We start from the raw sequence: 17,050 nt of genomic DNA, 5'->3' as shown, positions 1-17,050 counted from the left end.
TTGTGTTCAATAACTGAAGGAACTCACTCAAATAAACCACTCAGGGAACCCACCAATACAAGAGGACCCAAGACATAGACAACCATCAACGCACGAAGTCGGACCAAGCAGGTGGCGTCAACGAGGTGGATTTGACAAATCTACTCAACCTAATCGACACCTTGGTGGAGCACGACAACACGTCTATGGCAGAAGAAGGCTCAAACCATAGGTCTAATGAGGAACTCAACTTAAACGTCTTCTCGAAGGCTATTCAACAGCTGGTCAGTGGCTACGATGCACTCGCCCGGTACAAGCACCACGATAGGACGGCAGATGCTATCATCGCAGACCTGGAAGAAGAGAGGAAACTAGCCCACAAGGCTTTGCAAAGCGTAGTCGAATACAATAGGGACCAGCAGGCTAGGAGCCAAAGGCAAAGCACGGAGTTGCGTGAGGTACAGCGAGTGCTGAACTTGGCAGGAAGAAACCGAACAGATCACGAGAGAGCCCTAGAAGGAGACTTGATGTTGAGCGAGCTTCTCATGAAGTGGCTGCTAGATAACATGGCAGTAGAGCAAAGTGCTGCGGCACTAGCGACATCTCTGCCTCACAGGATTAGGAGCGAACTAAGGCTCAAAGAGCCAGTCTAAAATCCCTATCGTTGCCAAGCAACTCGACAAATACCAACCCCACAATCCATACAGCTTTGTAGAGCAGTTTGAGCAAGTCTGTGAAGCCAACGGCCTCAACAACCTAACTCAACGCTCTCAAGCGTTCGGGCTCTACTTAGGTGACAAGGAAAGGACTTGGTATACAGGCCTAGATGCCGCAAAATGAGCCAACTTCAGTGGCCTCAAGGATCTCTTCATTAAGAGATTTACCAAGACTGGATACTCCAACAATCTGCTAGTACGCTTGATGAACGTCAAGCAGAAAGAGAAGGAGGACATTCGCGACTACATAACCCACGTAAGGAGTCTCTTCAAGAGAATCCCTATGGGCGAGCGACTGACTAAAAGAGCAGTTTCGACTGTATTCATCAATGGAATTCAAGACGAGGAGTTATATAAGGCTTTGGCAGGCAATTCGAGCTTGCAGCGAGACACGCTAGCTAGAGTGTTTGAGGAAGCCATCAGAGTCGATGATCAGCTGAAGGAGCGGAGCTCCAGGAGCTCCAACCTAGAAGAGATCACTTGCGAAGCTCGAAGAGAGCATCAGCCTCCTCTAGTGAGCGTCAGTCCCATCATCCCAAGATAAGGGGAAGGCCATCGAGACAAACCAAGACTTGGCTGATGTAAAGATGGAGTTAACCAAGTTGCAAGACATGTTGAGACGACCAACGCGCCCACATGTCTAATGCGTGTACTGTGGCGAAAACCACTTGCCAGCCGAGTGTCAAGACTCTAGGTCAAGACCTTGTGCTAACTGCGGTAGATTTGGTCATGACGTCGCGCATTGTAGATTACCAAGAAGACTTCCATACTCGCAACCCTACGGCCAGCCTTACCTAGCAAACAGGCCATAGCCATTCTTCGGAAGGGGAACTCCATTAGCCCTCCCTGCGCCTAACGACATTAAGCCAGTTATTCCTAGGATGGACATAAACCCTACTGGCATTCCCAGACCACATGGTCCTTACGTGACCCATCCACCGAGCAATGCTCCAATCCACTACGTGGAAGAACCAAATGAGGAAGAAACTTACATATGCCCTTACGTCTTGCATGACGATGAGGGCGATGTTGTCCTCATGGATTATCGCCCCGTGCCGGTGATGGCGTTAGGAAGAGGACGAGGTAGAGACCTAGGAGGGCAGACGCAGGAGCCAATCACCTACTAGACTTGTGGTCACCCAGGTCATATCTCATCACGCTGCCCTGAAAGGGAGCAGCAAAACAGAGACAAGGCTGACCAAAGGTGTGCTCAGTGTGGAATCACTCATCTTTTCGTTGATTGCCCAAAGCGAAAGCCGTCTTCTAGCTCAGCCAACGTACCATCTGTCCCATTGGAGCTGTTTGGAGTCGAGAACCTTGATGGGGAGGCGACACATATTCCATTATGGATCATGACCCATGCCCAAACAAAGCAGGCCAGCATATCACTGCCAGGACCTAGCAACCTTGACACAGCTTCGATAGGGAAGAAAAGTCACAGGCGGAAGAAGAAGAGGTCGGAAGCTAAAATTGCACTAAAAACGGAGAGTGCTACAACTCTGCCTGCTGGAAAGAAGGTCTCTGATGCAGAGGCAGAGACTTTAGCCCCTAAGGCAGTCGAAAAGGGAAGTGCTAAGGTAGGGGAATACCCTCATCCGAAGCGACAGTTAGAGGCCATAGAAAAAGTGAAGGAATGGGTGAAGGAGGCTCAAGAGCATCTAAAAGACGTTGAGCCCATCATAGAGGACAAAATCGACGACCTCTCCAGCATAAGCACGCCAACCTCACCTTCTCAACCATGGTCGGGGGAAGCAACTGCACCACAAGCAGTGCCGCTAGGGCCAAGCCTTGATGCTACAGGGCTGCAGGTCAGTCACGGCCATTGGTCAGGACGATCCAGGTTAGGAGAAAGACGAGCACCCAACGAGAGCACCCAACGATCTCCTGACCACGTTGGTGACTGCCCCTGTAACACTTAGCCTAGGAGATCTGCTTAGGCAACATCCCACCCTATGGCAAGATCTTAAGCAGTGGGTCGAAGGGTCAAGAGAGTAGGTCATGACGGACCCGCATGACCAGGATGCAGAGACGCAAATACCGAGTTTGACGTTGCACTCTATGCCTAACTCCTTACACGTCAATGCCTTCTGGGAAGGGTCCGAGATGCATGAGGTCTTACTGGTTCTAGCCCTAGGCGATACAATGAGAAAGGGAATCATGGACATAGGAGCTGGTTAGTGTGCTTAGCCGCACGGTGCTTCAAACTTGGGGAAACCCACCTGTCGAAACTGCTAGGTTTAATGTCACATTAGCAAATGACATGAGAGTCAAGCCATTCGGGGTGCTTAAGAATTGGCTAGTGAAGATCGCAGGTGTCCAATTCTTTGTGGACGTTATAGTCATGAAGGGATTGGACTACGATATCCTATTAGGCCGACCCTGGATGCGCAACACTAGAGTCATTGGAGATTGGGGTAATGGCTTGATCTTCCTTGGCAATAGAACGGATGCCGTGAGAATAGAGATGGACACTTGGAAGACCTCACCAGTCGACTTAAATGCCATCTATGCCATGCTCAAGGGTAACACCCAAGTCAAGAAGTCCTATGGGCCCTTGACCAAGTATATCCCATGCCCAGAGGACGAGCGGGATTGGTTGCACATTCTCGCTACAATCGACCTGTCATTCTCTGATCACGAGGCGTATGAGCAAGCCATCAAAATAATCAGCAAGTCTAACGACACACCCTCCACACCAGCCTGCATGATGGCAGGAACCCTTCATGGGAAACCTAAACCTGTCAACTTCCAAGTCCCAACCAACCAAAGGGAACTCCAGGAGATACCGGAATACTTAAGGGACAAGCTAGCTGGCAATCCAACTGCAAACTTCAAACCACTCCAGGATCTCCTAGATGAATCCAAGTGGCAATGGACCAGAGTGCACGACTTAAACCTCATGTATAACTGGGCTCTAGTTCCTGACCAATGACAAGAGATATACCAAGCCCTAGGAGATGACAAGCAGTCTGACAAAGAGGACTCTAACGACAAATACGAAGACTGCCAATCCTTCAATGACGAAAGTGAGGGTGAGATAGACACCATGGAGTACGACACTGAAGGGCAAGAAATAGAGCAAATACGAGCAGACTCCAAGCCGCAGAAAAAGAGTATCTTCAGGATAGAACGAGGAGTCATGCGCATGGAGTGGGATCGTGCCTGGTTGGAATATGTAGGGGCCATAGATCTTGAGCAAGCAAGCCTAGCCCAGCCAGGAATGACATCAGTGCTTAGGACAGAGTCGCCGTCCAAACTACACCCACCAGGGGAGACCACCACTTCTAGCGACGACAGGGAGTTCAACTCTGAGTCAGAGATTAGTTTGGATAGTGATCCAAAAATCCCTACGTACCAAGGGGGACCTACCTGTCCACCTAAGGCGCAAACGAATAAGGTAGAAAAAGGCAAAACAACCCAAGGATACACAAACGGAAGAACATCGAAAATCACAGGACCTCCCTAAACGATTTACAAAATTCAAAAAAGGGGATAGGGTATTAATTCTGTTAGGTGCCAAGCGTCAAGGGCAAACGAGCGAACCAATCGAGGGACTAACCAAGGTCAAGGAGATGAACCTAGCTGAGGAAGGGGAAACACCCCGACCAGTCTTCATCACCGATGGCTTGACAGAGGAAGAAGAAACGAGTCTTGTCGCTCTCTTGCAAGAGCACATAGACATACTCGCCTAGTCCTTCGAAGAGCTTAAGGGGGTAGATCCGAGTGTCGTGACTCACAACATACCCATGACGCCAGACGTAACGCCGGTCAAGCAACGACTGTACCCTATGAATCCAAAACACACTCATGCTATCAAAGAGGAGATTGATAAGCTAATGAGAGCGGGATTCATTTACGAAATTGAACACAGAGATTGGGTGTCACCCATAGTCATTGTGATAAAGAAGAATGGAAAAATCGAAGTGTGCATCAATTACAAGAAGGTGAACACTGCTACTAAGAGGAACAACTATCCATTGCCGTACATCGAGCATATGCTTGAGAGAGTGGCAGGCAAGGAAGCCTACAGTTTTCTGGATGGCTTCTCAGGGTACAACCAGGTGCAAGTGCATCTTGTGGACAGGCACAAGACTGCCTTCGCCACTGAGTGGGACATCTTCACTTACATAGTCATGCCCTTCAGGTTGACTAATGCCCCAGCCACCTTCCAACGCCTCATGTGCACCATCTTTAAAGACATGCTTCGCAAGGAGTTAAAAGTCTTTGTTGGCGACCTTTGTGTCCACTCAACCTGGATCAAACACTTAGACAAACTCCGCGCGGTCTTTGAGCGGTGTCGCTTATATCATCTCTCCTTGAACCCCTTAAAGTGCCAGTTTTGGGTAAAGCATGGATGCATCTTAGGGCACGTGGTATCGCAGAACAGCATTGCCACTGACTTTTCAAAAGTCAGGGTTATTGTCAACCTTCCACCCCCAATCAACTACAAGGGAGTTCAATGCTTCCTAGGCCATAGGGGGTACTATCAGCAGTTTGTACAGAACTATACATTGATCACCAAACCCTTGTACAAGCTGTTGATCGTCTTCAAATGGACCGAGGCATGCCAACGAGCATATGAAGAGTTGAAAAAGGCTCTAACCACAGCACCAATTCTACAAGCCCCAGATTGGACCATTACTTTCCACATGCATATCGATGCTTCTAAGTTTGTCGTGGGGGCAGTGTTGTGCCAACCTAGAGAACACAACTTAGACTATCCAGTGAGCTTTGCTAGCAGACAACTCACTGAGACAGAAATGAACTACTCGACGACAGAAAGAGAAGGATTAGTCATGGTGTTTGCTGTGAAGAAATTCCAGCACTATCTATTGGCCATACCTTTTACCTTTTTTGTGGACCATCAAGCCCTGCTCTATCTAGTAAACAAACCTTGCGCTACAGGGCACATAGCTCGGTGGCTCCTTCTGCTCTTGGAATTCGACTTCTCCGTGGTTGTATGAAAAGGAAAGCGGCACTACATGGCTGACCATATGTCACACATTCCCATGGGAGAAGCCACTAGACAAGGCATTGTTGATGAATTACCCGACGCCCACCTCTTTAACATGTCCAGTGAGAGAGATTTATTCAAGGCTGGTCTAACGCCATATTGGGCGGATGACATAGTCCAAGTGCTTGAACATGGACTACCTGATCAACCAATGGAAAAAGCCCGACTTAGGGGATTAATCCTTAAGATCCAGCCCTATCAGCTGATCGCAGGCCAACTCTATAGGTTGGGGCAAGACGGATTGTTGCGCAGATACGTATGTGAACATGAGATGCACAATGTGCTCTTAGAGGCACATAGCAGCATTGCTGAAGGGCACTTTAGCAGAGACACGACAGCACAAAAAGTGTTGCAATCTCAACTGTGGTGGCCCACGCTTTTCCACGATGCAACGCGATTTGTCAAGCATTGTGACAAGTGCCAACGGACAAAAGTCCCAATTCGCAAGGATCAGATGGAGTTGACCCTAGTTATCGCACACAACAACCCTTTGAAAAATGGAAAATTGACTTCATTGGACCCATCAATCCTGCGGCCCAATATTCACAGGTCAAGTACATCATTGTGGCCACAGACTACCTCATGAAATGGGCAAAGGCAAGAGCGATACAAAAAAACGATGCTAGGATGACTGCCAAGTTCTTATGGGAGCAGGTGATCTCGCGATTTGGTTGCTCCATCGAACTGGTCAGTGACCAAGGAACGCACTTCATCAACGAAGTGATAGCGCATCTCCTGTCCAACTTTCTCATCATCCATCGCAAATCCTCACCATACTACCCTCAGGAAAACGGTCAGGAAGAATCCACAAATAAGATTCTTATCAATGTCCTGACCAAGGTGGTCTCAACCTCACGCCGCGACTGGGACAACAAGCTGATGACAGCTCTATGGGCTTACCGCACAACTTATAAAACGGTTGTCGGTCAAACCCCCTTCAGGCTGACCTATGGGACTGAAGCGGTTCTACCATTAGAATTCTTTGTTCCTAGCTTGAGAATAGCACTTCAAGAACGATGGGAAGGGACAGAGGCATGGATGCAACGCTTGGTTGAACTCGAGCGCCTCTCAGAGACTCGCCTTCTAGCCACCCATGCGGTTATATGTGAGAAGGCCCGACGCAAGAGTTGGTTTGACAAGCATGTCAAGCAGCGCGACTTTGAACAGGGTGACTTAGTACTCCTCTACTCAGTTAAGGGGCATAAGCAAAAAATGAAATTTAGAGGTCTTGGACCTTTCAAAGTTCGTGCCATCAGCCGCACAGGCAATGTCGAGCTCGAGACCTTAGACGATGAGGGCATAGGCTTCTTCAATGGCAGTCGTGTCAAGAAGTACTATCCTCCCACCCATCCTTTGCACAAGCCCCCGATGTTAGAACCGTCTGTCAAGATACGAGTGGCCACAATCACAAAGATTGATGATGAGGATGAGGAAGTCGTAGAGCCCGCATACCTCCATATCACAGTCACTGCAAAACAAACATGTGCTTTCAATGCCTTGATCGACGAGGGAGCAAAATTTAATGTCTTAACTCACGATCATTGGACTCAACTTGGCAGACCACCACTTCAACCCACTAATGTGAATTTAAGCCCATATGGGGCCCATTCCTACGCACTTCTCAGCAAGTGCAGAGCCGCCATTCCAGTGAGTTTAAGACTGTCCCAATGGTTTTTTACGTGTTGCCAAATGCTAAACACGCAGGCACAGAGTCGCTACTAAGGCGAACTTTCAAAAAGCAGACTCACTGCAATGTTGACTATGAGTCGCAGCGCATCCACCTTGCAATAGGCAACATTCACATTGTCACAGCCTTCAGCAAGGGCTGCACAACCTCATCACTGTCCGCAACGCCACCGGTAGAAATATTCGTAACCAACTCCAAGGAGGGGGGTAGTGCGTGACCGCCACCTCCCAAATTTCATGAATTACAGCCCACAACAGCAAAATCTAAGGCCCATCAGCCTAAATTTCAATGGCAGCCTAAGCAGCCGCAACTACCGCCTAGGAATCGACGCTCCTATCCTCATAAAACCAAAAACCCTAAATCTATGAGGCCAGGACGCAGTCACAGCAAGCGCCGCATGCTCAAGCAAAGATGGATCCCTAAAACCCTCTTGCATGCGCAAGACTACTATGTGGGCAACACCTAGCTGTGGATCCCTAAGGCCTACATGGCCAAAGGCACTACTCAAACGCTGCCCTCAAGTTTGATCAACCCAAGCCCCATAAACCCTCCAAACCATTTGCTGCAGTGCTCTCCAAAACCACAGCCATCCGACTCATCCGTGCCTAAACCCAAGGACGTCACACAAGTCTATCAGCCCAAACAATAGACTCTGTCACATGAGTCATCACCTGACCAAGTCAACCCGACTCCCCAAATCATCCCTGAATGTAGTAGTCCGTCTGTCGTGGCTGCTCCTAATCTGCCCATAATCCAAGCAGCCCAACCGCAAACTCAAGCACACTCCCAACCGCAACTCTTCGTTGTCACCGGCGCTAGTTCTAGCAAACCGCGACCACTCGTCAGCCTTACGCCTTTTTATGAGCGCAAATCCTTTTTAGTGCTGATCGCCGATCTCGCTAAGGACACCAGGGATAACATGGTGGAATGCATTAAACGAGTAGACACCACCTTCATGTCGCTAGCACTAAGCTACGACCGCTTGGACTGAGGATTATTGGAGAAACCCTTTGCAACTGAAGTTAAAACCATGCCCTGCTCTTGGGAGACCTTTGAATTCGCATTCGCAAACGCTTCTCGCTCCGCTGCTGAATTGCTCAACAGTGAGATCTCCAAGGAGCAAGCCATCAAACAGCGCCTCATCACGTCATACGATTAGCGAACCACTTCTGCTATCATTGATCAAGAAATCATAGTGTTATCAAAGCTCGCTCATACTGACTCCCCATTCTTGAGGCATTGGTACACTCTTAGGCTGCAATGGGAAGTCGAAGGGTGCCACATAATGACCAACGTTGAGCAGCACCGTGCTATCAAAACAGCGGAATACGAACCCACTTATGCCACGCCAACCTCGTATTGAGTGTTAACCACTCTTCGGGGCCGACCTATGAAAGAATACATCAAAGGACACCCCTATCTCGACCGCTTGTTGATTGAGGAAGAGTTACACATTGCTAGCCCTTTCAACTCTGGTGACTTTCTAACACATGTTCTCACATACATCACGCAAGTGGGGATTCAACCCTCTGATTTGGACCGTGAAGCTCACTTAGAATACAACCCCCAGTTCTATGATTGGCTCCTTCACAAGTAACTCCTACGCCACCATGCCAAACGCCCTTGCCCTCCTGACCCTAAATCCTAGGAAGGATTCTTCTCAAGTTGGAAGGGGAGGGGGTGAGGTGAATCAAATCATGCCAACCAAATCAAAATTAGTGAAACACATAAACATATACTATGAAAAACAAGCAAAAAGTCAAAGGCTCAAAAGGAAAATCTACAGTGGTTCTTAATGAATTCATTCAAAAAGCATAGAGTTTCTCTTTTTTCAGCAATCAGCAAATTACCATGTGGAAAGCACTAATGAAAATTTCAGTTTATGACAGGAACGAAAAATGTCGCAACAAGACCGTGCCCACCAACTTCCATTCACGGAAGAGGAGAGAGCGCAGTACAGCATCACCCTAGAGAGTGGCGCCTACAACCAACTAAAATTTCAAACTATTCATAATATAGAAAGATTAGTGGCCAAGGAAAAGGTGGCGAGGAGAGTTGTTGAAAACTGCAACTTCACCAAGTACCTAGAAAGGTTCGCACAAGAACCCGACCACACAAGCTGTGTGGAATTTCTCAGGTCTTACGACCCCGACAACGAATGCGACACCGTCATAATAGGAAGGGGATAGAATGCCAAGCAAGTGTTGGTTCGCTTAACCCCCACCCTAGTGGAAAAGGTGCTGGGACTAGAACCAAAAATGGAAAAGAAGCAGAAGAGAGATGTGTATGCCATGTTGGGGGATGAGAAAGGAGGACGTGCTGACAAACGACGGCATCAGCATCCAAGATATCCCCGATGCAAAAACCAGATTGTAGGCAAAACTGATACATGCACTCTTTTCCAACTAGCGCTACAACACATTGATGCACCGAATCAGTGTGCCGGTACTGGAAAATGTGGCGGCTCATACCCTGCATGAAGTCGATTGGAATGGCTATGTGCGCAAAACCATCGACCAGGCAGCTAAAGCGCTGGCTTTAGGAAGCATGCCCGCAGGAGGAGAATCCCTAGTGTCTAAGGCCACAGAAAGAAAGAAGGCCTCCTCCAAAGCCTCGTTTATCGCCTATGGAAGCATCTTAATAGTGCTCATCCAGGAGGCCGTGAAAGAGACGCAGGATGCAGAAGAGGGGGAAGGGGAAACGCCTGACAGGTCACCCCCTCATAAGTACCAGGAGAGGTCAAGCGACAGGACTGATACTGATAAGGAAGGACAAGGGCAAGAAGAGCAATCAAGCAAAAAGCAGGTAAAGGAAACCAAGAAGAAGGCATCGCAGAAGAAAAAGAAACTGGATGAAGGCCGCAGGAAGGAGAAGGAAGATTTGGAAAAAGTAAAAAGACGACGAGGAATGGGCCATGCAGAATGAGAAACGGGTGAAGACACTGGGGCGGTGCCTCGCCTTGGTGGAGAAAGAAAAAATCTTGGCAGAAAGCAAAGCGGATGCTGCCCAGATAGCCTTCACTGCCCAACAATAGGCCTTCCTCAACACATTACTGGACACAACCCAGTTGGAGGGAAAGGAGTCATTGAAGGTGGTGCAGAAAAACTGAGCATCGCACGTAGAGCCCTACGTGTGGGGCTACAGATGCCACCCCAACTTGCAGAGGTTAGCCTGGGCTTAGAAGAACAACGAAAGTGCCTACTATTGGCCGGCCTAACCCCCCAGGAGGCGGATGCACTCGGCTTTGAGGAAGGGGCGGAGCTAGACGACTGACAGGGGGAGGGCACTAACATTGAATTTGTCATAAGAAGAACCAGCGAATAAATAATCCCACAACCCCCCTCGCCGCACGATCAGGAACAACAACAACTCGACCCACCCCTAGATAGACAAACCACGCTTAAGGAGCGACGGAGAAAATTAGTGGAAGAAGCCAGAAGGCAGTTGCAAGCCAAACCAGTCATGCGGCCATCCACATCCCTCCCACCATGCCCCGATGACCTCCCAACGCAATTCCACGCGGAGCTGGTAATCTGGGAACGGCAGGAAATAAAAAATGACCTTTTTACTTTTAGTTTCCTCATGCCTAATAGTCTAAGAAGGGTCCTGCCAATTAAGATAATCGAGGAGGTGATCACGGCTGGCAACCGACTGGGCCAAAAATGGCTGGAAGATAGGGTAAAGACCCCCACTTTGTGGGGCACAGAGGAATCAAAGTTTTGGCAAGACAAGGTGTTCGAGGTACCACACACTGTAAGGGGCTACAACTGCCAACGTCTCTGGAGAAGGCGAATATGCAATATTAACATGCTCGCCTAGATAGCGTTTTGCAATACCCTACCCTACGAGAGGAACAACCCCACATTCATGGCGTATCCTCGTAGGGTAGGCATGGATTTTGTTGCCACCCTCCATGGGCGGCATGACTTCCCCATCATCTACAACTCCAATGCCACCTCCTTCGAGCATGCCCTCCTTTTTTATTTAGGAAGCCTAAGTGACTCCATGACGTGCTTTCTCGCAGACTTCTCCTCCTGTCCAGATCTCGCCTTTATAACTACATGTAATTACCTTAGGCTTCTTAAGCTATTACTCAAGCAAGATCCGACACCACAAGAGAATGGCTTGCCCCCCCCTCTTTTTTGATCCCAATGCTATTGATAGCTGCGTTATGGCACGCCTAATGATGAGAGCTAGCCTACTCCCCTCCTTTTGCCTAGCCCTCTTAGAGGACATGAATGACAGCCAGTTTACTAGGTGCAATCACCCCTTCCTCTCTACCACCTCTCTCCACGTCCGCATGAATCTGAAAGGATACATGCAAAGCCACCAATTTTTACACAGATCCATCCGACCCCCTTCCCCTCCTCATTTAGATGAAGAGAATTAGGCCCTAGCTGTCGTTCATTCCACTACTGTAACAAAAAAAAAAACAAGAGAACAGCACGAAAAACACTGACTAGACAACATTGCCCACTTGCAGAAGCACTTACCACCACATAAAGCACGATCACTACACCTAGGGGTTCTTAAGTTAGGCGTGTCTGGTGGCTTCGGTCGACCGGCTCCACTCCCAACCCCCTAGCCCTTCTGCTCCCCCACTTCACGCTTAGGGCACATCAAGGGCAGGATATACCTAGGGAGGTAACACTCGCCTATGGTAGACCTGTCACCCTAAGCCACTTGCACTACACCTCCCTTGGCACAAATGGGGTCCTCAAGTGTGGGACATCACCCAAGCTCTCGTCATCTACGGTTAGACCCACCTCCCCATTCCACTAGCACGAGCACAATGCACTAACTCGATGAGGTAAGCACTCCCCTTAGGAACATCACCGCACCTTCTCCTTTCAAACATCACAAAAAGCAACAAACCACCGACTTCGGAGGCCCCGTCAACCACGCAATTCCCATTTGGCTCCTCTGACAAAAATTTCACAGCTCCTACAAGCACCTAAGTCTCCAAGTGGCCCTCACCATTGCACCACTTGGCCAATTGCCTGCCAACCTACAACACAGAAGTGCCATGGGACTGGCACCCGTCTAGGAGGGGGGTAATGTTAACCCCAAGTCGAGATGGCGAAAAAAGGAAGAAAAAAGCAAAAAAAACATGGAAAAAGAGCAAAGACACGCAGGCGACCTCGAAAGCTAATCCGGGGCAAAAAGCGCAATTTTAAATGAAGGACGCCTCAAAAAACTCGAAAAACTCTTGTAAAAGAGCGCAAGGCTCCCTCCTGTGCCAATTGTAAAATACTAGACGGGTGTAGGCTAGAGGCATAAGGCTAGAAGAGAGAAATGGAAAAAAGACATTGCCACAAGGGTCGGTCATGTAAAAAAGGGATGGGTGCCCATGGGATTTTAGGGTTTGTATATATAAAGTTCAAAAAGTGAATGAGAGCTCATTCTTTTTTGTGTGTGGCTAACAAGAGCTCTCTTCTTCTTCTCTTCTCCTCATCTTCTTGCTTGTGTGTGCTCTTGAGAGAGGGAGTGTGAGAGTGTGAGGGAGTGAGTGTGTGAGAGTGAGGGATCAAGAGGGTGAAGCTCTTCACCATCTCTCTTCTCTTCTTCTCTTCTCTTCTCTTTTCTTACGTGCACGGCTATGGAGGATGGAGCTTGGAGATGGAGGAGGCTTGAGGATGCTTGAGCTCGCATCTAGGATCGTGGAGCTACCAAGGTGTGTGAGAGAGAAGGCAACTCGTATCGGCATCAAGGTAAGCTCACTACACTCATAGGATCGACGGCACATTGGCTAGGTGAGAGATAGCCATCAGAGCTCAATTGGAACGCTTGAAACAATAAGTAGTCCTGGGTCTTGGCAGTTGAGCAAAAGCTCCTACATTCACCATATAAGCATAATGGTGAGCTGCATAACCTTCAAAGCCAAGTCTTTTAACAAGGTATTTGACCTTGCTAGACCTGCATACCATTGGATCACTCAATGGAGCCTTTACATTACTATGAGCTCTCTGTGCACCTGGTATCCTGACTGAAGGAATACCAAGCTCATCATCCAAACTCTCTGAACCACTAGAATCTCCATCAAATCCTAAATGACTGATAGATGCATCATTACCATCCAACACTTTCTTCTTTCCTTTGTCCTTTCTTGCAATACTTATAGATCCACCTGAAGATGTGGGGCTACTCCTTAGTCTCCCAAACCAAGGGCTCACTGTAGGTATAGTACCGGATGATGTTTTTGGTCTAATAAGACTCCATGATTCTTGTTTTTTCTTTCTGCACGTAGATGTCCTAATCATTATCATCATCTAATACATCACCATCAAGTACATACTAGCTGTCCATCTCATCAAAGATAACATCCCTGCTCACTCTGAACTCACCTGTGATAAGATTATAACAGCGATACCCTTTCTACTCTAAAGAGTATCCAATAAAATTACATTTTTCTGCCTTTGGATCAAGCTTCTTCTGTAGCTCATGTGGCACATGAACATATGCAACACATCCAAATACCTTCAAGTGAAATACATTGGGCTTCTTGCCTATAAAGCATTCTTCACGAGTCATCCCATGAACTGCAGCTGTGGGAGTTCTATTCATAATGTAGACAGCAGTATGGACAGCCTTAGACCAAAAATATTTGGGCATATTCTTTTCAGCCATTAATACCCGTGCGACTTTTGCAATATGCCTACGTTTTCTTTCTGCAACCCCATTTTGTTGTGGGGTATACCTGCAAGTAAATCACCTCTTTATCTCATGGGTCCTCAAGAAGCCACTAAACTCATTAGAGAGGAACTCTCCCCCTCCATCTGATCTCAAGCACTTTACTTTTAAGCATGTTTCTATTTCAACATATGTCTTAAAAGATTTGAAGTGCTCAAAGACATCACTCTTTTCCTTCACAAAGTATACCCATAAGTTCCTTGAATAGTCATCAATAAATGTGACAATGTATTTTCTGCCACCAAGAGATACATTTTGTGTAGGCCCCCAAACATTTGTATGCACTACATCAAGTATTTTTCTACTCACTTCTCTGTCATGCGAGAAGGATTGTCTTGCCTGCTTACCAAACTAGCATGCTTCACAAAATTTATGCAATTCTACAACTCTAAAAGAAGGCAACCCTGTAACCAATCCTCTAGACTGCATTAATTTTAGCCTTTTCACATTTTCATGTCCAATACATTTATGCTATATTTCAATATCTGCAACTACTCCTTTTCCTTTAGTATACATAACAGCATTCATTGCAGGAATTCCAACATCTAAAGTGAACATGCAGCTAACTCTACTTCTTTTTGCCACCAATCTACACTTATCATTAAAGTCTTCTACAAAACAACCTTTTGCATTGAATCGGACCTGCAACCCGTGCTCCACCATTTGGCCAACAGACACTAGATTCTTTATGATTAATGGCACATGTAATACATCTGTCAGACTCTTTGTTCGGACATCGTATAGGGACAAGGGAACTTTTTTAATGTGTGAAATTGGGTGGCATGAATCATCACCCATCTACACATAACCTGGGTTTTGTAAGTCCTGCATCTCTCCAAACCATTCAACATGACTAGTTATATGATTAGATGCACCTGAATCGACATACCATACATCATCATGTGTCCCCTTTCCTATAATTGCATTTATTATATGCTACATAACAAACAAACGCTCATTTTTGTCTTCATTCTGTCATGAAGACGATGCATAGTTTCCTTGCTACAATTTACCACTACAAATATCATCCTTCTTAGCATAACAATTGGCTACAATATGACATGTTTTGCCACAATAATGGCAAACAATAGCAGAATTTCCAGAACCTCTGTTCTGCCATCCACCTCTTCCTATAGAGCTCCCCCTGCCTCTAAAGTTTCCTCGACCTCCTGAAACCTGCATTTCACCAAATTGTTAATTTAACATGTTTTGCTGGTTATCGCCAGCATGTCCCATACCACAGCCTCTCAAAGAGGATCTACCATGTCCCCTTCCTAAACTTGAGTAAAATGCTTGAACCTATTCACCATTTTTTTCAAATGAGTCACCCTGCATATTGATCTCTTCGATAATCATGAGAGAGATCAGCTCATCAAAATATGGAAATGGCTTCCGTACATATATTGAAGTAACAAATGATTTCCATGCCTTCTCATCGTTAAAGCCACTCAAAGTGGATGAAACCAAATCATCATCATTAGGCATTGCATCAATCGCTACTAAAGCATTTGCAATGCTCCTCACCTTCAACACATACTCATTGACAGATATTTTTCCTTTCTTAAAGGCATTCAACTATTGCTTGAGTTGAATCTTTCGTGCCTTTGTATTTATTGAAAACATGTTCTCAAAAATTGTCCAAGATGCATGTGAAGTTTTTGCATTCCCGATATGTCCCAGCATCATATTATCAATGACTACAGATAACTAGTATATCACCTTTTTGCCTTTCATGTTCCATTCTTTCCATGCTTTTAATTCATCTTGCAGTCGGAGGGATACCCAGCTCTGGCTCCTTTTCTTCACCTGAAACAAACTCATAAAGGCCCTTTCCAATGAGCAAGTTTGTCACACGGAACTTCCATGAAGGGTAGTTGTTCTTGTCGAGATTCTCAATAATGGAATTTCCATTGTTCTCTGCCATTATCACAAAAAAGGATACAACACAGCAAGCTAGTCTTCTGCAGCCTTTCACAACTACTGCACAACAATACACCAAGCAACCTTTTTCACTAATTACTCAATAGTACATGTAATCTGCAACCTGTTTGCAGATGAACCTTGTGTTTGCTTCCTGGCAAACACCTCAAAAATTATAGATTCAAAATCTGTAACCTGTGCATCCACTTTCGATCAATACAGCCGAAATCACAATGTACCCTGAAACTGTTATCCGCAACCTTGCTGCTCCAAACGCTCTACCTTGCTTCCGATGTCTCCACATGCACTATCCAAGAGAGAGAGTGGAAGAATTGGAGAGCTTCTTACCTGTTGCTTGCTTGCTCAAACCTTGCTTCATCTCCTTCACTTCAGCCTTCAAAACCAACCTCTCTCAATGGCGCAGCTCTGATACCATGTCAAGAATCGCGTGATAGGGGGATTTGCTTGAGCTATTGCGCCAAACACACATTGTATACACAAGAGAAAGCTCACTCGAGGACACAAGAAGAGAGATAGAGGCCAAAACGTTTTCTTACTGATTTTTTTCCCTTCTTCCACACACTATACAATGTGTACAAAGTATAGATAAGATACAACATAAAGGAAAGTGGCCTTCTAAGTCAAACAGTACATAACCGACTACACTAATCGACCGGCGCTATATTTTTGCCAGTTGTAGGTAGGTGTAACAAACTAAATATAATAAGTGATAAGTTAGTGGCCATGTGAGTATCATAATGACCACCAATGTGCTAAGTGTAGACATGCGGACTCATCTAGCTAGGCGGTCCATCATCAATGTCCGCACGTGTTGAGCTTGTCATCTCAACATTGTCCTGGGTTGTCAAACATAGGGCTGATATGAGAGATGAAAGCTCAAATAATGGCCATGAAAGTTGAAGATCTCTTGGAAGGGAGCTTGCTTGTCCATTATAGAGGCTTGCTTGAGCTCTTAAGCTTAATCTACTTCAGATTTCTCACGCTAGTATAGGAGTATGTCAAAACAACGTAGTCAGCGCAAAC

The sequence above is a fragment of the Lygodium microphyllum genome, chromosome 16 (assembly GCF_053477565.2).
Source record: "Lygodium microphyllum isolate KBCC chromosome 16, Lygodium_microphyllum_v1.1.10, whole genome shotgun sequence".
NCBI lineage: Eukaryota > Viridiplantae > Streptophyta > Polypodiopsida > Schizaeales > Lygodiaceae > Lygodium > Lygodium microphyllum.
This window is presented reverse-complemented; position numbering follows the sequence as displayed.